General features: G+C 45.1%; 1 protein-coding gene, 1 long non-coding RNA gene and 1 pseudogene across 4 annotated transcripts in view; 1 reads left to right on the forward strand and 2 right to left on the reverse strand.

The window, feature by feature from the left end:
- Positions 1-25,596, reverse strand: part of LOC132236784 (uncharacterized) — a 146,478-nt gene that overhangs the window by 103,021 nt on the left and 17,861 nt on the right. The gene's annotated exons all lie outside the window — the stretch shown is intronic.
- Positions 1-25,596, reverse strand: part of PPP1R14C (protein phosphatase 1 regulatory inhibitor subunit 14C) — a 57,190-nt gene that overhangs the window by 30,589 nt on the left and 1,005 nt on the right. Inside the window, exon 2 of one of the 3 annotated variants that reach the window (XR_009453360.1) lies at positions 24,931-25,178. The exons of the other annotated variants lie outside the window; for them this stretch is intronic. The gene's annotated coding sequence lies outside the window, so the exon portion shown is untranslated. The remainder of the gene's footprint in view (positions 1-24,930; positions 25,179-25,596) is intronic. 3 annotated transcript variants of the gene reach the window in all.
- On the forward strand, positions 3,610-3,754 carry LOC132237834 (small nucleolar RNA SNORA48; annotated as a pseudogene).

A 25,596-nucleotide genomic window follows, 5' to 3' on the forward strand; every position in this document is an offset into this window, starting at 1 on the left:
ACGATGTGAATAATCTGGGCCACGTCTTAGAGGCAGTTAAATAACTCTGTCCAAATCAAGTCCACAAAATGGGTGAGAAACGTCCAAATGGATCAGCCTACTCCTGCGGCCAATCAAATCTCCCGCCTTAAATTTCTACATTGTGAAGACCCTAGGTAAGCATTCAGCACTCCTCTAGGGAGACACTGAACTTCACAAACAGAAAACGTAGAAACAAATGAAATTACCAAACCAAGTGACTCATTTCCCAGCCTGAGTGCTCTTGCGTCACTCAGGCACATGGATGGGCATCCCCACCTGGAATGCTCTTCCGCCCCACCCAACCTCACATTCCAGCTGGAGACCACTCCCATGCCCGAGACCATTTCTTCCAGAACAGCTGGCAGGATCAGGTCTCTCTCTGTCTTTTAGTCTCATACCACCAGGGCACTTCATGATAATAAGAAGGAGGGGTCGTGTGCACGGCTTGTGTCATACTATGGGGAACACTAGAAGAATATTATACGTGTCAATTTATTTTTGGGCCCCTCCCAACCCTAAGCACTCTTCTTTGTGCATAGACACTCTGTGGATAAATTCATCCCACAGATAGTTATTGAGTGCCTACTATATGCTAGGCATTATTCTAGGCACTGGGGATAGAGTAGGAAACAAAATAGATAAAATCCTGGCCCTCCTGGAACTTAGATAAGCAAAATAGTGTTAGATGGAGATAAGAGCTGTAAAAACAATTAAAGCAGGAAAGGGAAATAGAAAGTGTTGAGGGCATTGCAATTCCAAACAAACAAAAAAAAAGGTGATCATGAAAGGTTCCCTGCGGGGAAAGCTCTGAAGGAGGTGAGGGAGTGAGCCACACAGATATCTAGGAGAAGACTGTTCCAGGCAAAGGGAACAGAAAGTTGCAAAGCCCTGAAGAGGAAACACTTAAGGCATGTATAAACAATGAGGAAGCCAGTGGGGAGTGTGAGGAGCAGAGTGAAGGGGAAAGAAATGGAAGATCAGACAGGTAATGAGGTGGGGGACTTTGTAGATCAGTGTAAAGACACATGCTACATCCTATATAATAAAAGCCTAATATGCAAATTGTCCCTTCAACCAGGAGTTCAACCAGGGGGGCGGGACCAGCTGGCCAACCGCCTGGGGCCCCTCCCCCCAGCTGGCTGGGCCCAATCAGTGCTGATTGGGGTGGGCTGGCCAGACCCCACCTGTGCACGAATTTGTCCACCGGGCTTCTAGTATACATATAATTGGATTTATATGATTAGTATCACTCTAGTTTCTGTGTTGAGAATAAAGTGATAGGGGATGAAGGAGGAAGAAGGGAGAGCAGGTGGAACTTACTAAAATAATCCAGGCAAGAGAAGTTGGTGTTATGGACCAAGGAAGAGGAGATCAGACTCGGGGTTTATTTTGAAAGTTGAACCAATGGGATTTACTGAGCAACTGAATATAGGATACGAGGCTAGGATGACGCCAAGGTTTCTGAGTTGAATAACTTTTAGGATGAGGTTGCCATTATTGAGAAGAACAAGGCAGAAAGAGCAGTTGGGAGAAGGACAGGGCTGAGAGCTTGTGTTTGCATGTTAAAGCTTAGCTGCCTCCTAGGTATCCAAGTGAGATGTCAAGGAGATAGTTGAATAAATAAGAATGAAGTCTGGTGGAGAGGTATAGACTAGAGATAAATAAATTGGGGATTCATCAGTATATAGATGGCAACTTAAACCATGAGACTAAAAAAGAACCCCAAGAGATGGAATGTAGGAAGCTCAGAGAAGAGGTCTGAGCGCTTATCCCAATGTGTGAAAATTAGAAAAATGTGGAAGAATCAGCAAAGGGAATGGGAAGAGTTTGCTGCCTGGGAAGCCAAATGAAGATAAAATGTTTTAAGGGAGGAGGGGCTGATCAATTGTGTTAAACCCACAAATGAGCTAAGGCCGTGGTCGGCAAACTGTAGCTCTCGAGCCACATGCAGCCCTTTGGCCCCTTGAGTGTGGCTCTTCCACAAAATACCACGTGTGGGTGCGCATACAGTGCGATTAAAACTTCATGGCCCATGAGCAGAAGTCGGTTTTTGGCCTGGGCGAGTCTATTTTGAAGAAGTACTGTTGATATTTGGCTCTGTTGACTAATGAGTTTGCCGACCACTGAGCTAAGGAATGAGAATGGGCCTTTGGATTGAGCAACACAGAGTCATGGTTACTTAACAGGACAGCTTTGGTGCAGTGCTGGTGGTGGAAACCCTGAGTCATTTCAAAAGACAAAGGACAGTTGGGACTGGGTTTGGTGTTCAAGAATATAGAGGGGTTTTTCAAGTTTTGTTTTGAAGAAAAGGAAAGGGTTTTACTAACTAGAGGAGGAAGAAGAAGGTTAAGAAAGGACTTTAGATTTTAAAAGAGAAGAAATAATAGCATGTTTATACTCTGATGGGAACTATCCAGGAGAGAAGGAAATAATTATGACACAGGACAGTGAGGTGGGCAAGAGCACTACTGGGTGGGCAAGAAGTTACAGTCCCTAGTTTGGAATGTGGACAGTTCGTCCACTGTGAGAAGACTCACAGTGTGTGTGGACACGTGCCAGTGGGGACACATGGGAACCTGTGGAAGTTCCCACCGATTGTCTTTATTTTCTCAGTGAAACAGGAAACAAGGCTGATGGCTGAGATGAGGTGTCGGAGAATCGAGGAAGAGGAATGGTATGCATATGTCACCTAGGAAAATGGGAGAACTGGTGGTCTAGACAAACATAGTGTAAGTACAAGGACCAGCTTGTAGTTACCCATCATGAATTCACAGTGAACCCAGGCAGAGAATGAATGAGTGAATTCACAAATATTTCAGAAGAGATCAACAAACCACAATCTGGACAAAGAAAGTTTGGCTAGCTCTCCTTCTTCCCTCCAGACCAAGTAACACCAAGTCTGGAGACAGTGTGTAATTGGACACTTCAAGCAGGTTCCTTCTTAGTGGACCTCAAGCATCACCTCACACATTGTTGACACGCCATTAAATATTTGCTCTTAAAGGAATATTTCTGAAACTCGACATCAGCTTGACCTAATAGTATTTCAGAACAGATTTTAAGCCAAGCAGACTTGGGTTCTGGTCCCTGCTCTAGCAATTACTATTTGTGTGATATAACCTCTCTGCACCTCAATTTCCTCATCCATAAAATGGGAATAAATAAAAATAGAACTCACCTCACTGGGCTTCAAGGATTAGATAGCATGTCTTTGCCTAACACAGCGCCTGCCTTATAGTAAGTATTTCACCAATGAGAGCTACTGTAAGTCTGAGGAAATCAACAGTGGACCCGGACCAGGGAGAAGATTAGTCTTGATTCAAATTTTTATCAGATCTGGGTGACGCCTTTGTTGACAGAGCTCAAAATGTCAGTTTTATTATGCATTTTTAATGATTACGGGCCTCTGTCCAGAAGACTGATTAGCAACTCACCTGATCTACACCCTCCAAGAATCAGTAAATCAGTCCCAGAGTGGGGACTATTATGTCCTTTGGTTAATATAAAAAGGCAAAGCTCTGAACCATAAATCAGCTATGAATCAGTGACTTAGAGCCAATGTGTTTGTTTTCTTTAAAATATCTGTGTAACCCATGGCAATGGGCAAGGAGACACCTGATTGAATGGTGTTGCTCTATATCAATCAGGGGCAAAGCAGATGTACAGTTTTTAGTTCATCCTAGCTTGAGGCCTGTGTCAATGGCCAGAGCTGTTTCATGCCTGAGGCACATAAAAAAATAAAATAAAATATCTATGCAAAGCACAAACTATCACAAAGTACACTCCTAGGCCTGGTCAAAGAAGTGCAAATTTGAGTAAGACGGTCCTCTTTTATAAAAACAATAATAGCTAATATTTATCAGGATCATTGAACCAGGCACTGTGCCAATAACTTTTAAAATCAAGAGTTTAATTACTTCTCATCTCAACCCTAGTAGCAGGTGCTACCATTACAAGTGAGAAAATGAAGACTTTGGGAGCTTATGTGATTTGTCCTGGTCAGGAACTTTGACCTACAGTGAGATGAGGAATCAAGGCCAGACTAAGAGCTTGGAGGGCCTTGCTGAACAGTGACGGCCTTGGCCTTGGCCTTCCTGTAGCTTCCTAGAGGTGTTCTGTTTTAGGGGGTGGAGATAGGGCTGGGGGATTCATAAGAATTAAGAGGAGAGGCTGGATTCAGTGTAGAACTATCCCAGGTTAAGATTCCAAACTGTAGATGTTGGTGTTAAGGTGTCCACAGCTTTCAAACTCTATCCAGAGACACACTTGATAATAAAACATTCCATATTGGTCTGGAGTAAGGTTTTAAGGGTTCCAAATGGGAGCAGCCCTGGAATGTGAGGTCAGAAAATGTTTCCACAGAAAGAAAAGCTAAAACAATCAACATCAACATGAGGAGCTTAGCCATCACCAGAAATCCCTCCAACGTAAAAGATGCTTTGATGATATATTAAAAATGAGACTCAGGTATTTCCCCAGTTCTCCACAACAAGGCCAGAATGTTGGCACAATTCAATCAGGGATACCCGGAGGGCTTCCCTATCCAATCAAGAGACCTGAGTCTTCCTCAAATCCAATTAACGGTGACCATGAAAAATGGGACGAGGATGTCAATTAAGTCACCAAAGAACATTGCAATCTGCTCTATTGCGTTAAGACCTCTGTCTGAGCTGACACTGTGTCAACAGAAAGAAATATGTTAAGACGTGGGAGATGGGGAGTAGACTCAAACATTTTAAATGCATCACTCTTCATCTGGCACTTTGGAGAAAAAAAGATTACCCAGACCCTGGAGGATTATATCCACAAAACTAACGCCAAGAAGGAGAATTAATGAGTGAACAAAGGGTAAATTAAAATACCTCGGAAGAAGGTGGTGCCCTTTGTTCTGTTCCCCAATCAAGCTTCTGATTTCCTGTCTCATTTCCCAAGGGCACCCACCCACCAGGACAATGTGTCCTGAGCAAATGACTACTGTCACCTTCCTGCTAGATGTCACACTTATTCACTGGCAAATTCTGTTGATCCTACCTCCAATAGCACCCACATCTGCCCACCCTTCCCCATTCCCACCTCCAACACCTTGGTCTGGGCCACACAGCCCCCTCCAGCTTCCTAACTGTGGCCTGACCTTCCACACTGCCCACTTGGCCATTCTCCACAGAGTAGCCACACTGTCTTTTCAACACTCTAACCTGCCTTCAACCACTTAGGAACAAAATTTGTAGTTTTTGAATGTGTTGTGTAAAGATTTGTCTGACCATCTAATTAAGCTATTACCCAAAGAAGATTCAAGTAAGTAGATTATCTTGCCACAAAACCAGCAAAACCACAAGTAGATGAATTAGAAGCTGTTCTGAATTAGAAGCCCTTAATGCTGTAAGTAATATGTACCAAGTTATATTTTGACAAGACAACAAGTTGTAGTCATCACCTAATGAAGTAAATAAGCCACAATAATAAATATCTCTCTCTCCACAGTGACTGAGTCTATGTTAGAGAATAATATTCTACTTGGATTTTTTTCACATTGTTGAATTTTCTGTGTGAATGAAAAATATTGGAAAGGATCAGATTTAAATGTGGTCATTCAGTGTAAAATATAATTTTAGGTTTAAAACAGAAATATTGTGTAGAAATATTGTGGATCACCTCAGTTAAATCTCACATCCGTTCTGTTACCCCAATTGTTTGGGTAAAATCTGGCAGAAACCAGAGAAAAAAAAGGCTGAGTATTTTCCCCAGTCAGTGTGTCAGACTGACTCAAACTCTTGTGTTACTCATTCTATGCATGACATTATTTACTCACATCACAACTATCTATAATAATAATAAAAGCATAATATGCTAATTAGACCAGACAGCCGACTGTCCTTCCGAACAAAGCCGCAGCGGCTGCAAGGGCCAAGGGCAGACAGCCACGGTGCCTTCCCCTGATCAGCCTGGTTGCCTCCCACAGAGGGAGGCCAGACTGTGGCTTAGACTCACTCCTTGCAGGGAGGGAGCCTAAGCCATCAGTAGGACATCCCCTGAGGGCTCTCAGACTGTGAGAGGGGTCAGGCTGGGCTGAAGAACCCCTCTCCACCCCCCCACCCCTGTGCATGAATTTTCATGCACCAGGCCTCTAGTACTAAATAATAATAATAAGGTTGTTTCATCTCACAAATATGAAAGCCTCATCATGAATGTTATCAACTATTTTTAATAGTCCATGAACCAATGTCAAAGATTTAACATGACATGTGTATCTGGGGATTCCAAGTCTAATAAAGGGCAAATTGGTAGTTAGTTTCCATTTAAAAGACAGGACTGTGTGTCCAGACCCCCAAGTCTAGACGCTGACTGGGACTCTCCTCACCTGGGTGGTCCCCTCCCCTCACTCTTTCCTCGCAGGGTCTCCCGGCACGCCTCCCCATGCCGGCTCTAGTCTTGGGACAGGCAGACCACACAGGCCTGCCTTCCACGAGGAGGAAGTGATTTGGAGGGGATGTGAGGAAGTTGAACAGAGCTTTGAGTAGGCCTTCTCTCCTCACAGGAACAGAGAGCATCTAGAACAGCGGTTCTCAACCTGTGGGTTGTGACCCCTTTGGTGGTCAAATGACCCTTTCACAGGGGTCACCTAAGACCATCCTGCATATCAGATATTTACATTATGATTCATAACAGTAGCAACATTACAGTTATGAAGTAGCAATGAAAATAATTTTATGGTTGGGTCACAACATGAGGAACTGTATTTAAAGGGCCAGAAGGTTGAGAACCACTGGTCTAGACAGTGGCAAGTGCAGCTGGCTGGCCTCCCCAGAGAGCTGGCTTAGCCTGCGCATGCCCTTTTGGGGCCAGTCATCCAAGAGGCACCCAGATCTCATTTTCTGTCCTTCTCTGTGGCTGAAGAAGTCAGTCTCCTGTGAGATTGGAAACCCGCCTATCAGAAAGTACACCTCACTGCCTCCATATCTCCTTAAGCTGGGTCAGGATATTTGAGACAAAGCGAAGCTAGCTCTTTCTTCATCTTAGATGATCACTTCCACTCATAGTAACACAATCACCAAGAGTGAAAAAAGATCCTCTGTAGTATTTCTGATATGCTATTTAGTAAAACAATGAGAATTTTGAAAGCCAGGCATATTTTATCTTTAATGATTAAAAAAAGAAAAAAAGAGGAAGCAGCAGTCAAGATAATACATCTGTTAGTATGCTTAGGTTAGACACAGTCATCTCTTGGTTGAGATACTTCCAGTAAATCTCTAAATCAATTGTGTTCACTTTACTTAGATTGAAGAACTCAACTTCAAGGGCTGGTCCTGCATGTTAGGAGAACAACAGATATTATCCCGTAACCCCTTACCCCTCTGATTGTAGCTGGAGCCTCCTGAGATTCTCGTGCTGTCTTGCCCCTCTGTCAACCTACATAGGGCTTCCATCGTCCCTGGGACCCCATTCCTCTGCCCATATTTGAGGGTTTCCTCGGCCTCCCACCTGGGCTGGGTTATCAGACAGACCACTGGACCCTTAGCCCAGATCTCCCATCACAGCTCCCGCATGGCCCAGAGACAGGTCAGCGTAAACCTTTCCAGTGTGGTGCCAGCCCCTGATCACAGGGCACAGGTAGACTGGGAGGGCACAGAGCCTCCACAAAAGCCCCAGGTGGGGGTGCAGGGCCCCCTGGGGGGGCAGGAGAGAGACACACACAAAGCCCTCTGGGAGATTATGGTCACAGTACGCAGCCTACTCACGAGTGAGGTAAAACATTACGCTGATGAGTAGCCAGACAATATTTATGCCACAACCCAGGCTAACAGTAGAGCAAAGGGTAAGACACAGGCAGCAAAGGGAAGCCCATCTCCCATGCCCAGGGATGAAGTCTGTCCCCATCTACTCCCTGGGAGTTACTGGGCAGAACCAGCCCCTAGGGTTCTGACACAGGTCCACTTGGCCCAATTAAAGTAACTCACCCCCACCTGCCCTCTGCCTCCCTGTACCGAGGAGTAAAGGACAGCAAAGCAGGCTGGAAAGAAGGAAGGAAGTGGCAGCTACGTGGAAACCAACTGCATCTTCACGAAAGCCAAGTCACAGCCCCTTGGGCACTCCACACCTGACCCTATCTTTACCCTCTTTGCTGTCAACAGACAGGGTCCAGTCCTCGGTCACATGGGCAAGACTTTTCACTTCTTATCTACCAAGATAGTTCCCTTCCCAATATAAACCCTGGCCCGAAAGCACCATTAAGTGAGACCCATATATGGGCCCAAACTCTGGCTTCATCTTCCCTCTCTTCTCTGCAGGTCCCGTCACGGAGACAACAACAGGCAGAGGGTTCTGCAACAAGACGGTTGTCCTGTTTTCTGCTTCAAGGCACCGTCTAGGTGCTCCTGGGACTGGGTAGATGTGTGCCATTCCCTCTCCGACAGGCAGTGCAGGGAAAAGCCTGGACCCTCCTGCTGAGTGTGAAGACTGGCTAAATCCTGTCCAGAGGGTAATGCAGTGTCAGAAACTCTACAGCAAACCCACCCAGCAAGGCATCTGTCGGGAACCAGGGTGAAGTTTGCAGGCTGGAAAACACAGGTATTAGGATTTCTGGCAAATAGGACACGGAGTCAAGAACACAGGAAGCCAGAAGGAGGAGAGTGACAGGCTAGCCGGTACACAGGTTAAGGCCAGATCACTTGCTCAATGTGACTTGCCTTAACTAATTGGCTCTTCCTTGCAGTCTTGCTTCCCACTTTCCGGAGTGGTCTCGTCCATCAGTGTAAACCCACTGTCTCTCCCCCAGGTTCCTCCACACGGCGAACCGGATTCTCCTGATTCAGCCACACCTTCAACCTCACTGCCAAACCAGACACCGGGAGCGATGGCAGGGACCTGCCCTCACATGGGCCTCACTCCCAATAACAGAGTGAAAGAAAGATCTCACTTCTGTGGCCTGAAAGGGATTTGTTAGAATGTGGACTAGTTGAAGGTGATCATAACAACCCTATGGCCCCCGAGACACCAATCCACAAGGTCACCAAAATATCCGTAGGAAGAAGCAGATTGTGAATTAGAACAAAGAATAATTCCTTCAAATGAACTAAGGAAGTCCTCACATGTTTATATTTTTTTCATCCTCACCCAAGGACATGCTTAGAGAGAGGAAGGAAGTCCAGAGAGAGATAGAAACACTGATGGTTGCCTTCCATAGGTGTCCCACCCGGGGATAGAACCCACAACCCAGGTATGTGCCCTGACTGGGATGGAGCCAGCAACCTTTCGGTGTATGGGACAATGCCCAACCAACTGAGCCACTCTGGCCAGGCATTTGCTACTTTGAATAAAATAGCATAGATAGAAAGAGGAAGTCGCTTTTCTGTGATCCCTTTGGCATTCTACAAAATGCCTAAACAGTCCTCCACACAACTGTCAAGGTCATTAAAAACAAGGAGAGTCTGAGAAACTGCCATACCTGAGGTGTTCTGAGAAACATGACAACTAAATGTAATGCGTTGCCCTGGATGGAATCTGGGAACAGATAAAGGACACGAGGTAAAAACTAAGGAATCTGCGTAAAGTGTGGATTTTAGTTACTAATAATAATGTACCAATAATAGCTCGTTAATTGTGACAGATGTACCATCCTAATTTAAGATGTTACTAATTGGTGAACATGGTTGCAGAGTATATGGGAACGAGCTTAAACATTTTTCTGTAACTCTAACCATCTTTTAAAAATTAAGTTTTGTGGGGGGTTTTTAAAGTGGGCCTGGCAGAAGGTGGATGGATAGTGGAGGGAGGAACAGATGGACAGCACAGTGGCTGATGGAGGATGGACAGAGGTTGGGATGGCTGATGGATGGGTAATAGATGGAGTGGCTCTGGGAAGCAGGACAGTCAAACATTCTGAAAGCATGAGGCTGAGCACTGGGATGGGCACCTGGGACTTAGCAACATGGAGAGCATGGACCTCTCCATAGAGATAAGCAACACAGCAGGGGCCTGACAGGAGAGCAGAAGGGGACAAAGTAGGGATGAAGGAGAGTTTTGTTGGCCTGTGTGTCCTACCGCTGCATTGAGGTATAATGTCCACATCATGAGGTGCACAGATCTTAAGCCTGCAGCTCGAGGGCTCCTGAAATGGAGGAGAGGCTGCAGGTAAAGAAGAGGAAAGTCCCTGAGCAGATGGAAGGGATGGGCTCCTGAGAGAAGGTGGAGGTGACACACTCTTCCTTCTGACTTTCCTCTGACCTATGGTGGTCACCATCCTCACTGGAGATGGCCTTTTTACCCAAAAAGATACCGATGACACCCTAATTTCTAAAAAGGTTACCAGTGCTTATTCTGCAAATGTAAAGAGAAAGAGCTGAATATGGACAAAATTGTTGGCTTATTTTTTCCTTATTTACAATTTAAAATTTTTTAAACCCTGGCTGCCTCATATAGAAGAGAAGGCAAAACACCACGAAAGGTGGTCTTTTTCTTTTCTTTTCTTTTCTTTTCTTTTCTTTTCTTTCTTAAGAAAGATGGTCTTAACATTGTAACTTTAGATTATTCCTTCTCTAATAAAATGAATACACGTTCATTATACAAAACATAAAATAAATAAAAATTGCCCATAATGACACTAATTAATATTTATTACATATCTTTGCAATCTTTGCCATCTATTTTAGGCAATTATAAAAGGTATCTTATGGAAAAATATTGTTATCAATTATCACTTAACTCAAATGTCATAATTCTGTTGAATTAAAAAGGTAATTCTCTTAAGTCAACTCAGCAAGATTTTTTGTTCTGATATACTGACTAGATTATTCTATATTCGTAAAACCTGATGTGAGACCAAAATTTTCAATCAAGCCCTATGCCCCACCAAAGAAAAACCTCATATTAACAAATGATAAAAAAAAAGTCTGCTCTCTTTTTGACCAAAGAACATATCTTTAATTTGAATACATGTATTAATGAGGCAGAATTCATTATGGCGGAAAGGTCACAGATGTTGCTAATGAAGCTTTCATACATATCCTGGGCTTTTCTTGGGGTGATTGTGATGATTTTTAACATTATTAATGCTGAAAACACCCCTAAAGGGGTCTGTCATTTAAAGGGGGGTTACAGGAAGCCAAGGATGAAGGCTCATAGCCATGCTGTGAATGAAGGCGGGTCAGGAGAGCTCTCCATCCTCCTGGTGGACCAAGCCCACACCTGGGAGAAGGAAGGGTCTGACTCCTTGCATTCGGACATAAAGATGTAAAAGAACCCCTAATATATAATATATGATTAAAATATATATCATAAAAATGAAAAAAGGGGGGGGAAAGAACCCCTTGATCACAACCAATAGCGATCTCTGAGATGGGACAAACTAGTTCCCACAACTGGTAAAAAGCCATATCTAGGGACTTTTCTGTTTATTTTGATTTTGTGAAGTGGGGCCAAGAGGGAGAAAGAGAGGAGCTGAGTTCCCTGAGAGGAAGGCAGGTCCACACCCACACCCACACCCCCGGCCTACTCAACGCCTCGCACCCCAGGAGGCGGCAGGTCAGCATCTTAGTCTCAATGGCTGGCTTGAGAGCTTGGATTTCATGTTGCTCAATGTTTTATATGGGCTCTGGCTCTCATTCTGTGCTCTCCTTCCCTGTTTTAAATTGCTTTATGCAAGGCAACTTATGGAAGGTGTCAATGATCAATAAACTCATTTTTTCCTCCTCTGGAGTAATAAGTCAATGCAAGCTTGGGCTCTCTGCTTATTAAACACAGCCCTCTAGTCCTCCCCAAAGTTTACCATGGGCATATCCCAGAGGTTTGAGGCAGCCCGAGCAGCTCAATGCTGTGAGAGTCTCAGGCTACTTCAGGTGATAGTCTGTTTATACACAATCGTTTTCATTAGCCACCCTTAAACACTGCTCTGGCATGAGATTACTTAATACTGAACCATCTGGGCTTTGATGAAGAAATGAAATATTGCCCTAGCTGATTTGGCTCAGTGGATAGAGCATTGACCTGTGGACTGAAGGGTCCTGGGTTCGATTCCAGTCAAGGGCCCATGCTCAGGTTGTGGGCTCGATCCCCAGTAGGGGGCATGCAGGATGCAACTGATCAATGATTCCCTCTTATCATTGATGTATCTCTCTCTCCCTCTCCCTTCCTCTCTGAAATCGATAAAAATATTTTTTTTAAAGAAATGGAATATTTTAGCTGAACAAAAGGCACTTGTCTACCAGAGATAGTACGTTATTTTGTAGTTGTAATATTTGTAGGATGTTTTCATTATAGCAAGCATAATCATGTTTTAGCATCAAATCCATGACTCATCTTCTTGTGACCTGTCAGAGCTTCCACACCCCAGGACAAACAGGAGAAAAACCAGTTGACTAATTAGAGTTGTTACGCAGACTATTAGCTCACAAGAACTAGGCAGAAAAGACATTTTTGCCAAACTGAAAACTCAACACCCTCGCTACATCGCTTGAATCAAATTTGATTTAATATTAGCAGAAATGAATGAAACAGCGACGTCAGCCGCACTACTGACATATAAAATATAAAAGATATCAACCGATGACTGACCACAGCGCACAGAACAAAAACAGCCTTTAACATAAGCCAAACAAGTTGTTACGGATGTTTCACATTTTATTTAGAGGAAGCTCTATTTCTTTACTTCTGCCATACCAAAGGTAATAACAGCTGGTCCTTTCAAACATGTAGAATAAAATACCCATTCTGTATCGTCAGGCTTATTTCAGGCGAGTTTCTAACTTTTCCTAGTAACCTCAACACTCCATTTGAGTGAATAGATGGAGAGCATAAGGCTCTAATACTAAGGGCTCATGTAAACCTGGCCATCAGTGAAATAAGTAACATGCTCACGGGAATATATACTTGAGAAGGAATGGATTTGAATTTTTCTAAAGAGATAGCTTAACCCTACAAATGGCTTCTCTCAGGCAGCCTGCACATTGTTAAAGAGGAAGCATATTTGAAAATGTATCACATAAATTAAGCAGAGAAGCCTTGCCCGACGTAGAGGCCAAACATACTAGACTTCACGGAAATGGTCAGGTGGTGAGGGGGAAACTGAGGCTCACATTTAACAGAGATGTGATTTCTCAGAAACTGATTTCTCTTTTAAAAATTAGAAAACTACTCACATCAAAGAGCTTTTGTATGGATTGAATGGGATTATCTGGTGGTGCTTTATGGATTCTATCTTCACACAAAATAAATATTACCAAGAGGGATAAATTCTGTTTTTTCACTTCCTACCAACACTGTCCATGAGAAATCTACACTTTTTTTTCTATCCTGTCATGTTAGTTCTGAAACCAACTATAAAGGGACATTCCAGAAATAAATTCCCCCATGAAAATTAATTTGTTTATTGCAGATTTATTTGGCTTCTTATTGAGGCTAATTTGTAGCCTTCACAGTTTTTAAATTTTATTTCCTAAAGCTGCTGTGATTCTACTTCTCAGATGCTCATTTTATACCTCAACACAAATGTTCCTCAAGTTAAAATAAATATCACTATTGGTTAATTATGAGCTGCCAAGCTAAAGGACAAATAAGAATAGGAAAGGCCCTCCGACAGCCAATATTATAAATTATATGCTGCAAGTGTTTAAGTCAAATATGCCAGCTCTTCTTAAAGGTTAACCCAATTAAAGCAAAAAAAGCAGATAGGTATGCGATGAATAACTGTACTTGTCAGATTTCAAATTTAAGTTGGAAGTTTATAGTGGGGAGGAAGTGCTGGAGGGGGTTAGAAGTGGGGGGGTTTTTGGGTTTTTTTTTTAACAATTGTTGATCTGATCCTTCCTAAGTCTCTTCACACCAGAGATCATGCCAAGGAAAGGATGGAAAAATACATGCTCACTTTAGCTACTAAAATTAACTATGTAAATTGGATGATCCTTTGGAGAACTAGTCTAGCGCTCATCTCAGGTTTGCAAGTGAAAGATCTTCCTATTATTGCCTTATTTATTTTTAAATATATATTTTTTATTGATTTCAGAGTGGGAGGGAGACAGAGATAGAAGCATCAGTGGTTAAAGAGAATCATTGATCAGCTGCCTCCTGCACACTCCCTACTGGGGATCCAGCCCACAACCCAGGCATGTGCCCTGATCTGTAATCAAACCGTGACCTCCTGGTTCATAGATTGACACTCAATCACTGAGCCACACCGGCCGGGCTCTATCACTGCTTTAAATATAACCTTCTCTTTAATAAATCTCATTATTTCTAATGTGGGGCCAGCTTTATTAGAGAATCTCTAAAGCAGTGATGGCGAACCTATGACACTCATTTTTTTTGGTTGATTTTCTTTGTTAAATGGCATTTAAATATCCTATCTAATAAAAGAGAAAAATGGTAATTGGCGTACGACGATACCCTTTTCATTGGCTAATCAGGGCTATATGCAAATTAACTGTCAACTAAGATTGGCAGTTAACTGCCAACAAGATGGAGGTTAATTTGAATATGTAGGCACAATGCAGGGAGGTGAAAGGGAAAGCAGGAAGAAGCCCCCTGCCACTGACAGTGATCAGAAACCCAGGGGGGAGCTAAGAGCTGGGGGGCAGGGCAAAGGCGGCCCTGGGGCCGCCTTTGCCCTGCCCCCCCAGCCATGATCGGAGAATCAGGCACCTTTGCCGCCCTGGCCAGTGATAGCAGGAAGTAGGGGTGGAGCCAGCGATGGGAGCTGGGCACGGTCGAAGCTGGCAGTCCCGGGAGCTAGGGGTCCCTTGCCTGGGCCTAAAGCGGAGCCCACGATCGCGGGGCCGCTGCAGCTGGGGGTCCCCTGCCCAGGCCTGACACCTCTGCCGGAGGCCTCAGGCCTGGTCAAGGGGCCGATCCGGTGATTGGTGATCGGAGGGTGATGAGGGTCAACTCCTCTGGCCGAGGCATCAGGCCTGGGTGGGGGGCAGAGCCGGGGATTGGGGGGATATGATGGTCCCCTTGCCCAGGCCTGAAGCCTGGGTCAGAGGCGTCAGGTTTGGGCGGGGGGTGGAGCAAGCGATCAGAGGGAGATGGGGGTCCCCTGCCCAGGCAGGATTCCTGGCCAGAGGCCTCAGGCCTGAGCGGGGGCCAGAGCCAGTGATCAGGGGGAGATGGGGGTCCCCTGTCCAAGCCTGACACCTCTGGCGGAGGCGTCAGGCCAGGGCAAGGGGCCGATCAGGTGATCGGAGGGTGATGGGGGTCTACGCCTCTGGCCAAGGCATCAGGCCTGGACAAAGGGCCAATCCTGCGATTGGAGGGTGATGGGGGTCAACGCCTGAGGGCTCCCAGTATGTGAGAGGGGGCAGGCTGGGCTGAGGGACACTCCCCCTACACACACACACACACACACACCCAGTGCACGAATTTCGTGCACCGGGCCCCTAGTATAAAATAAATATCAAAAATATGTCTTTGTTTTACTATGGTTGCAAATACCAAAAAATTTCTATATGTGACACGGCACCAGAGTTAAGTTAGGGTTTTTCAAAATGCTGACATGCCAAACTCAAATGGTTCACCATCACTGCTCTAAAGTCTGGAGCTTGAAAGACCTAGACCCTCACTTTTTTTCAGATGGGGAACGAAAACCTAGGAACAAAAGTCTATCAGGAGCATTACTTCCAAGGTCACTGAGCTATAACAGAGTCCCACGGCCAGAGCCCGGCCTGCACCATCCTGCTGGGAACAACAGACACGCTTTGATTCCATAGATCTCACAGATTCCAACAAGGCCCCACAACCCACGAATGATGTTATCTATTTATAAGCCTGCCCAGGTTTATTAATTCCCAAAGTTAAGCTGGTAAGAGATTTCTTTCGCTTACTTAGCCCTTATTTTCCATTAAAATGGAAGATAAAGTGTTTTCAGTTGTTGACATTACAGTGTCAATGAGTTCAGCATACCCTCTCCTGAAAACAGGCTGTGAGTAAAGGAAGCACATGCCTGTTATGCAGTGAATCATTTACTGGAAGCGCTAACACAAAGGCCTGAACTCATAGGGATGCCTACATTCTTCTCCTATGGGAAGGGTCCCTGTACTTTTCAACTTCTTCCTTTACACAGTTTAGAAGGATGGAGTAAGTCTTCTTGTTCCCCTTTCCTCATCTATGTAAATATGTGCTGAATGAATGAATGAATGAATGGCTACCTCTGCCCTCCTTAGCTCCTGTCACAACCAGCCCTACAGGTTCTTTCAAAGAGGAAAAACCCTTTTTTGATCACTTTTTCTGGACCACAGAGTCATGCTTCAGAGCCTAATCCACACTCTGGTCTCCTCTTATTTCTAAGCTTTCACGCAGTGGAACAGATTTCCAAACTGCCGGTGCTAAGAGGGTCTGGGGAGAAGGTATTGCAGAACTTTTGAGCAGAGGCAGGAATCCTGGCTTTCACTCCTGTTCTCGCCAGACCTGTGTGAGCCTGTGGCTCGGGTCATCTCTGCTGGTGGAGCAGCGCTCACCACTCCCCGCACAGCAAGCATGTCCACTCCCAAAGAAATGAATGGTTACTGGACAAATAAGGCCGTATTCATGCACATCACGGAAAACTGAAAATGACAGAAGAGAATGGCAGGAGCCTGCGATTACTTCCGTGGAAGACGTTTCCTGCCCACGCATCTGTGCTGTAATCCATAACAACTTCCTTCTAGTTCACAGGCTCAAAGGACTGCATGGACATAACTCATAACCATGAAAAAGGGCCGAAACTTCCAGCCACAGTGAAAGAGCAGGTTTTTAATGCCGGCCGAGCCAAATTACATGAATGCGGTCTGTATTTCTGAAAAGCGAAGCACCAGAAAATTTGCCAAGTGCCCGTGAGGCCCAGTTTGTCTCTCTCACTTAACAGCCAAGCACGGGTGCAGCCAGGTGTGCAAGAGGCAGTGGGGCTGCAAAGATTACCAGGTTCTGCCCCCTCGAAGCTGCTGCTGGGGGGACGGGTGTGGGGGGCCCGGGGTGGGGACAAGATTATAGAAAGAGTGCTGAGGAAGGGGTAAGAAGAAGCCAGCAAAGGCCTGTAAGCCTGCTGGTGAGGAGACCTATCAGAGAGGCTGCCCGGAGGAGGCAGCACAAGGGTGAGCCTGAAGAACAGGTAACAAGTAGCCAGGTAAGGTGGGGAGGGAGGGGGAAGTGAGTCTGGCAGAGGAAGAAGCAAATGAGAAGGGGTTCCTGCCTTCCCTGCTTAGATCTCAGTTCATAACTAAAGAAGTGGGGTGGGGACAGTGGCAAGAGATGAGACTAGAGGGGTGGGTGGGGCAGTCCCCTGAGCCCTTGTCACAGGCTAAGGTGCTCTCGCTTTACCCTGAAGGCCATGGGGAATGGCAAGCTCCGGTCTGGATTTTGGAGATGCCCTGCAGTGTGGAGGGGGCTCTGAGGCATCACAGAGGCTCAGAGGAAGAGGCCCCAGGCCGGGAGTCAGAGACAAGACAGGGCCCATCCTGACTCAGCCACTTGAGGGATGTGGCCTCCTCAGCAGGGACTGAGTTTCTTTACCTGCCTTGAAGAGTTCACGAACCCTTGCAAGGATTCAGTGAGAGCTTATGAAGGACGGGGTATGCAGTAGGAACTTAATAAATGTAGCTGCAGAGATCAATGGTAGCATCATGGCTAGGTGACTCTGGAATCCAGCATGATCTTGCACAAGGACAAGTAACAACTTCTCTGATCTCAGTGCTCTAAACCATGAGCAATGAAGATGATACCAGCCACCTCACTGAGGCATTGGGAGGTTTGACTGTAGGAGACGAGACAGATAAATCATCTGGCCCTCACAGAGCTGCACTAGTGGCAGAAATAGTAGTAATAATAACAGCAAGCACAGAGGACTGGTAATAGCAGCAGTACGATAGTACTAGCAGTAATTTGAGGGAAACAAGACTGAAATATCTATTGCTATAATACAGGAGAGAAATTATAAGTTGCTGGGCCAAAGCAGTGGCTGGGAGACAAAGGAATTAGTCTCCAGAGCCATAAGGAGCAAGCATGAACAAGACTTCATGACCACTGGGTGTGGCGGGCCAGGGAGAGGCGAGAGAGGATGCCAGCGCAGTCTTTGGCTGGGACATCTGTGGATGGCAACATGTGAGAGAACTGAGAGAGAGGAGTAGGTCAGCAGAGGAAGATGATAAACTCATTTTCAGATGAGTTAAATATGAGGTTGCTATGGAGCATCTGAGTGGAGTTGTCCATTTCAAAACTCTCTGAATATGTCTGGTGCTCAGAAAACAGATCTGGGCTAAAAATGTAGATCGAAGAGTTGTAGGCATATGGACTGCAACTGCAGTCACGGGAATATTCCTAGCACCCAGAAAGAGCGTGCAGGGGTGAAAAAAAGCAGAGAAGACAGAGCTGGGGCCCAGAGGCAGACCCTGTGTGACATCAGCACTGAGGGGGCGGGCAGAGAAAGGAAACCCAGGAAGGAGTTTGCAAGAGGAGCTAAGAAACAGGACGAGAAGGCCTTCTAGAGGAAATGGTGATGGGCACCCAGCGGCACAGAAGGCCACGTAAAATAAGACCCAAGCAAGCCCACTGGGCTGAGAAACCACAAGGTCCTCAGGGAGGCCATGGTGGGAGCTGACATCAGACTGTGGGTGGAGAAAGATCTGGAAAAATAGATGGTAAGGGAGAGAGAAAGATAGGGTGGCAACCAGAGAAGATACAGGATTGAGAGGGGGGCCGAGGCGGGGGGTAGTTGTTAACCCAAGTGAAAGACTTCAACTTGTGTATGTGCTGGGAGCAAGGGGGAGGTTGAAGATGCAGCCAAGAGAGGAGGGCAATAAGGGAAGGAAGAGCTGGGAGGGTGCTGGCCTGGCTTGAACAGGAGGCTGCAAGGACTCTGAACGGAAGAGAGATGGAGCGAAGGCGCCTTGAAGAGACAGGTGAAGGTTTGAAACAGCCAAGTGCAAGGAAAGGAGGCTGAACAGAGTAAACTACAGAATGAAATCGTGCGCACACCCCATGGAGAACAGAACAATTCAGCCTTCGTCCTTCCCTCCATCTAGAACAGTGGTTCTCAACCTTCCTAATGCCACGACCCTTTAATACAGCTCCTCATGTTGTGGTGACCCCCAATTTCATTGTTACAAATTGAACATAATTAAAGCGTAGTGATTAATCACAAAAACAATATGTAATTATATATGTGTTTTCCGATGGTCTTAGGAGACCCCTGTGAAAGGGTTGTTCGACCCCCAAAGGGTCTCGACCTACAGATTGAGAACTGCTGATCCAGAAAGAGATGGCTTCTTTGAGGTGAGCTATGAGCTAGGCCAGGGGTGCCACAGGCAGCCAGGTTGTTTCAAAGCTGGGAGAAAAACAGAAGACACTAGATGCGAACACACAGAGGTGAGAGCAGCAGGCAGAACGCAGAACTAGTGTGGCAGGGGACCCAGTAGAAGCGAAGAAAAAGAGAGTAAACGGGGGACTCAGGGAAGGTCAAATTTTCAAAAGAATGCTCTCAATCTAAGCTTAAAAATCAATTAGCTGCCACTGCTATTTTTAAATTCCTGCTTGGAGCAAATAAGTCAATGAAGGGAGGTATATTTACCAACAATGCTGACATGAAACAGTAGTGATGCAAGAGCGCGATATGGATTATTGTAACAAAATCATGGATCGGTTTTGTTTCTTAGCCATGACTATGACGAAGAAACACTACCCACTGATTCAATATTAAAACACCGTTGGCTTTTCAAAGATTTTCTGAGAACTGAACCTTTTTCATTCATTCAAACAAATGCTTCATGGTTGAAGAACTGTGCTCTACTAGGGCCATAGACAAAGAAAATTAAGACAGACCCCACCTTCGAATTGTTGAAGTCTAATTTCTCTACACATATATACCTCACAAACCACAGGAACTTTCTGAATGAGGAAGGCTCTAGGAAAAAGGGAAATAATATAGAGCAGCAGTCGCCAACCTTTCGGACCGCACGGACCACCAATGGTCTGCGGACCACCGGTTGGCAACCGCTGACAATTCATAGACACACCATCTCTGACCCCAAAGTACCCACACGTCCTTCTCCAAATTCTATCACCAGGTAGATGTGAATACTGTTTTCTTCCCCCTCCTGCCCTCTCCCCACATCGTAGAGAATAACCAGCAGTTAGTGGCTGGGTGTGGTTCAAATTACAACAATGACTGGGTACCTACTATGTTCCAGCTACCAGGTTCTGTGTCTTACCCATTCAGTCCTCACGACAACCCTACAAAGAGGCCAGGATGATTCCCTTAAATATAGGGAGAAAGCGAGGCCCCGAGAGGTTAAAGACCTGCCTCATCTCTAACTACCACTAAAGGCTGGGGCCTGCCCAGCCTGTGAGGCTCAGTGGTTGAGCGTCAACTTAGGAACCAGGAGGTCTCAGTTCAATTCCCAGTTGGAGCACCTGCCCGGGTTGTGGGCTCAATCCCCAGTGTGGGGTGTGCAGGAGGCAGCCAATCAATGATTCTCTCTCATCATTGATGTTTTTATCTCTTTCTCCCTCTTCCTTTCTCTCTGAAATCAATAAGAATATATTTTAAAATAATAAATAAATAAATAAATGCTGGGGCCTGAGGTAACTTCAGGCTCATCTAGCTTCAAAGCATTTATTCTTTCAACCATAGCCTCCACATCAAGTTCCTGTAACCATTGTTGCAAGCGGAAATGTGCTAAGTACAGTTTTCCTTTCTTCCTTTGGCAACTTAGAATTCTTTTATTCATAGACTTTTTTTTATTAATCCTCACCCGAGGGTATTTTCCCATTGATTTTTAGGGAGAATGGAAGAGAAAGGGAAAGAGAGAAACATCGATGTGAGCGAAACACATCAATTGGTTGCCTCCTGAATGCACCCTGACCAGGGCCCAGGCTGGGGAGAAGCCTGCAACCAAGGTACATGTCCTTGACCGGAATCGAACCCAGGACCCTTTGGTCCGCAGGCTGACGCTCTATCCATTGAGCCAGACCAGCTAGGGCTATTCATAGACTTTTAACATGTTTAATTTATTCCTTAATATTTTACAGATTGACTTTATGGAGATTTTTTTAAAGCTGTTTTGTTTAAAATGCTATTCATTCTCAAATACACAAATGGTGTTGCACCAAATAAGTCACAAGCCAAATTCTAAGCAGCAGTTTCTACCTCCAGCCGAGGGACTCACAGAGCAGCACAGCAGGCTAATTTGATGTTGTAGCTACAGATCTACATACAAAGCAAGGACCTGAACTTCAAGCAAGAGGCCTGATGCAGGCACAGAACACACCCGCTGACAGTAGTATCCCCACACAGGCACTGTCGGTCAGCTTAGAAGTTCCAACCATCACACCTGGAGGGTGGGTGAAAGATGGGGTTCACAGAAGGGACCCACTGTCCTCCCTCAGGAAGCAGTACAGTGCAGTGGCTAACATGCCATCCGACTTTCCAGGCACATCCCTGCTCGGCCAAGTCCCACCGGAGGGCCCTGGAGCAACTTCCAGACTTCTCTGTGCCTCAATTTCCACATCCATAAAATGGAATATGAGAGGTTGTTACTTGGATTACACAAATCATACCTGTTACATAGAAAACACTCAATAAATGTCAGCTAATTTTGTTACATATGTTTAGACTTTTCCCTTTTTGAAGTATTTTTTATCATTTTTTTCAATTACAGTTGACATACATCATTATGTTAGTTTCAGTGACCAGACATAAATCCTGTACCCATCCAGCGCCATGCCTAGTTATTAGAATATTACTGACTATATTCCCTATGCCAGTGGTTCTCAACCTTCCTAATGGCTGTGACCCTTTAATACAGTTCCTCATGTTGTGGTGACCCCCAATTTCATTGTTACAAATTGAACATAATTAAAGCATAGTGATTAATCACAAAAACAATATGCAATTATATATGTGTTTTCCGATGGTCTTAGGCAACCCCTGTGAAAGGGTCGTTCGACCCCCAAAGGGGTCACGACCCACAGGTTGAGAACCGCTGCCCTATGCTGTACCTTACAGTATTTTTTTTTAAACTACAACCCACGGTCCAGAAACGTGTTATGAGATCAATCTAGAGGGTCACAACCAACAACTTTGGGAAATAAAATAGAACAGAACATCAGATTTAAGCATTAATGAAGTCCCATCTTATATTTCCTTTGTAATTTTTTCTTTGGCGCACATAGTAACATGAGGGGGTGCTGGTGGCTCTGCTCATACATCGCGTGTCTGTGTGTGTATATCAGGCAGCAATCCAAAGGGTATTTCTTTCTATGAGTCACCATCAAAAAAACTGATTTACAGCCAGAGGATGGTAGGGAGCCGGGGAGGAAGAAAAGGTGTAATATGCCAGAAACCACTTTTTAAAATGCAACCGCTTCAGCAAAGAGAAAGGCCTCCGAAATGGACAGTCCGGATACAACTCAGGAAAACCCTGATGCACAAACCTGTTTATGGTGAGGCTTCCCCCCGGCATTTTGAGATGAACAACAGGCTTTTATTTCCAAAGCAAATGGAATTGCACAACAGGGAGTACGGATATTATCTAGATGTTGGGAAAGATGGAAAAACTGATAGGACTTGTCCAGTCAGTCATCTTGCAATATGTGTCCATGGAGATGCTATGCCAGATTTCAAATGCTCTTAAAACCAGACAGGGTTTGGAAGAGATAGGAAAATGTCTTAAACCAGAAAGCCTTAACTGTGGATATAGACTTAACCTAACAGTCCCATTACAACCAAATTCCTAGGAGGAAACTGTACAAGGAGATGAAATGGAAAATAAATGTAAACACAATAACTAAGCATTTTAGAAATGCAAAGGGAGGCGGACCCCGGGTAAGGGAAGATTCTCCCCAACCGCATTCCAGCTCTGAGCTCTGGGAAGCCTGAGAATTCCAAATCCAAACCTAACCCTCCAGGCCATTCTGAAGCTATTGTTGTCAAGGCAGGTAGATAAATGCTCCTTTGCTGACTTCATTTATAACTTTAAAATATAAATGCTCCTCTGTTGGCTTCATTTATAACTTTAAAATATTTAGATGTGTGCTATGAGGGCCCCCGTCTGTTCTCTTGCATGAGACCCTGCCAAGTTTCAGGCAGGCCTGGGCTCCACTCCCACCCCCACCCCTGCCATTCACCAGCTATGTGAGCTGGGAAAGCCTCTTAATCTTTCTGTCTTGTTTCCTCATCTGTACGATAGAGGTACTAGCAGCACCCTCTTCACAGGGTTGTTGTAAAGACTAAGTGAGTGAGTGCCTACAAAGTGCCTAGAACAGCACCTGGTACCTAGTAAGCTCTCCTCACATCCTGCCTTTATATTATTCTCCATACAAAACTGATCGCAGTGCAAACTTCTAGATAAGACCACAGCCAGGAAGTGTATTTCTTCCTTCCCACTCTTTTCTAATGTTAAATCTCATGCTTTATGCTGCTCCAAAAGATCATTATTTTCTACTCTGTGAAGGACAAGTCATCTAACTGCTGACCTGCCTCTTAAAAGTTCTTCTGAAATTAAATACGTGTTCAAACCCCTCTCCCCGCACCCCACCCTCAACTTAGCTGTTAGCTCAGGCAAATTGGTTTTCTGTGTCAATTTCATGTGATAAATATTTGAAAAAATTACCAACTTTAAGTGTTAAAAAGAGGGCATTTCCTAACCTTCGTATTCATGAGATCAGAGCTTTAAGCCAGGGTAGGTCCTTCTCCATGCACATGTCACAGGCTGAACTACTTGAAGCTGTCAGCAAGCAAAGGCTACCAGGCCAGAGAAACGAGGCTGAAAGAGAGCCTACCAGTGGAGAGCTAGATGGAAGAAGACAATCCTTTATAGGGCTAATTATTTGTCCACGTGCTTTCGATTATTAAATGAGGCGTGCCATCAGCATAGTAATTACAAATTGCCAACAACCTTCTCAATGATTTATCTTCCTTCCCTTCAAAACGACAGAACACACCACTGGAAGAGAAGTGCTTGCCACAGTTTAATGACGGGGGGGCAGCATATGGCATCTTGTATCATTTCACCACAAAACCTATCTTCCAAATTAAAGCTGTTTGCTATATGTTGGTCTAAAATGAGAGAAGAAGGAATACAAAGAAAAGGTTCAAGGTCATATTTACCCTTTAAAAAATATACCCACATGTTCAATACAGTGAACAATCAATCCTCCATTTTCCCCCCAGTTATTCTGAAGAGTTTTTAAAACATATGAATTGGCAACCTACTGAGAATCTGGAACTCTCTCGAGTTGCCCAAGCTCCATCCAGTCAGTCTCCCATAAAAGGAACATTGCCAAAGCATTGTTAATTTCAACAACAGTTTTTCTATGAACTCAAATCTTTCAAATTCAAAATGGAGTATAAAGGCCTGTATGAAACTAATAAATGAAAATTAATTGGATTCTACAGAGGCAAGACAGAGCATGCAGTAGCCCCATCCAAATCATATATATTGTTCCTTTGGAGAGTTGTGCCAGCTTCCTACTTAAGAAGAACATGAACACTTCCGACGTTGGCCAGTTTTTATACATGACATTAAAATGGCTTTTTATAGGAGCTGGGCTGGAAAAACAATATATTTTACAAGTCCATGAGTCAGATAGTCAAGCTTCATTATATCATAACCATTCAGCGGTAGTCCATAATGAGAATGCTGTTTCCTTGTGTGATGAGAATGTGAAGGAGGATATGTATTCACAATTGGCCACAAAAGGTGTGAAACTCTAGTTTTCCCCAAACCAATGGAAAAGCCAGGGAGTCCATCTGGCTTTCATTGTTACTGAAGAGCGGTTAACAGTTGTAAGGACACAGACCTAGCTTCAACTTAGACGCCATGTCCTAAATTATTAGTCCTCCGCCACCCTTCCCAAATTCCACTCCCGCAGGAGAAGTAGATGGCTTCATTTTAAATTACTGTTATTAAAGACTGAGGAGAGATCATACTGGCCTTGGCCCTTTTCCTAGCCTACCTTTGTCACAGCTCGCTCTAAATATTCCTCCTGACATCAAATGTAAACATGTCCGGCGGGGTGTCTATAGCCTGCGCCCCTGAGCTGTGGGAGGTCACAGCGTCCCGACCAGCGCTGAGCTACCTTCCTTCCACCCAGGTGCCCTTCCAGGGAGGTCGCCCGCGGCTTTCATTCTGCACCATCAACAGGAGCAGCTGAGCTCGGCCAGGAAGCAAGAAAGCCGCTTCCACAAAGCTCAAGGTGTGCAGCTTTGGGCAATGAAAGGATTAATTATGGGAACAGGCTGGGCGGGGCGGGGGAACTGGGAGAGGGAACGCGTTCCTCTCCTGATTTGGATGTAGAATTTCAGGAGCAGAGGGGGCCTCTGAGATCCCCAGAACCTCTCCTTTCGGTTCCCTCTCCACGAAAATCAGGATTACCAGGACCCCTGGAGCGAGTTCTGTTCTCCCGAGGGATAAGCGCAGCTGGGGTGAGCCCCTGGGGATCCAGAAATGCAATATGCTTAACAAGACCCAACCCCACACCGTCACCCACCGTCACCAATTTTAAGTCTGGTTCTCCATCCTGGACACAATTTACATCTGGAGCCAGCAAGGGGGGCTGCAGCTCTCTGGGGCACCCAGAGGCTGAACCCAGTCAGAGGCGTCCCACTCGCGGCTCCCCGGG

This window comes from Myotis daubentonii, chromosome 6 (assembly GCF_963259705.1).
Source record: "Myotis daubentonii chromosome 6, mMyoDau2.1, whole genome shotgun sequence".
NCBI classification, from domain to species: domain Eukaryota; kingdom Metazoa; phylum Chordata; class Mammalia; order Chiroptera; family Vespertilionidae; genus Myotis; species Myotis daubentonii.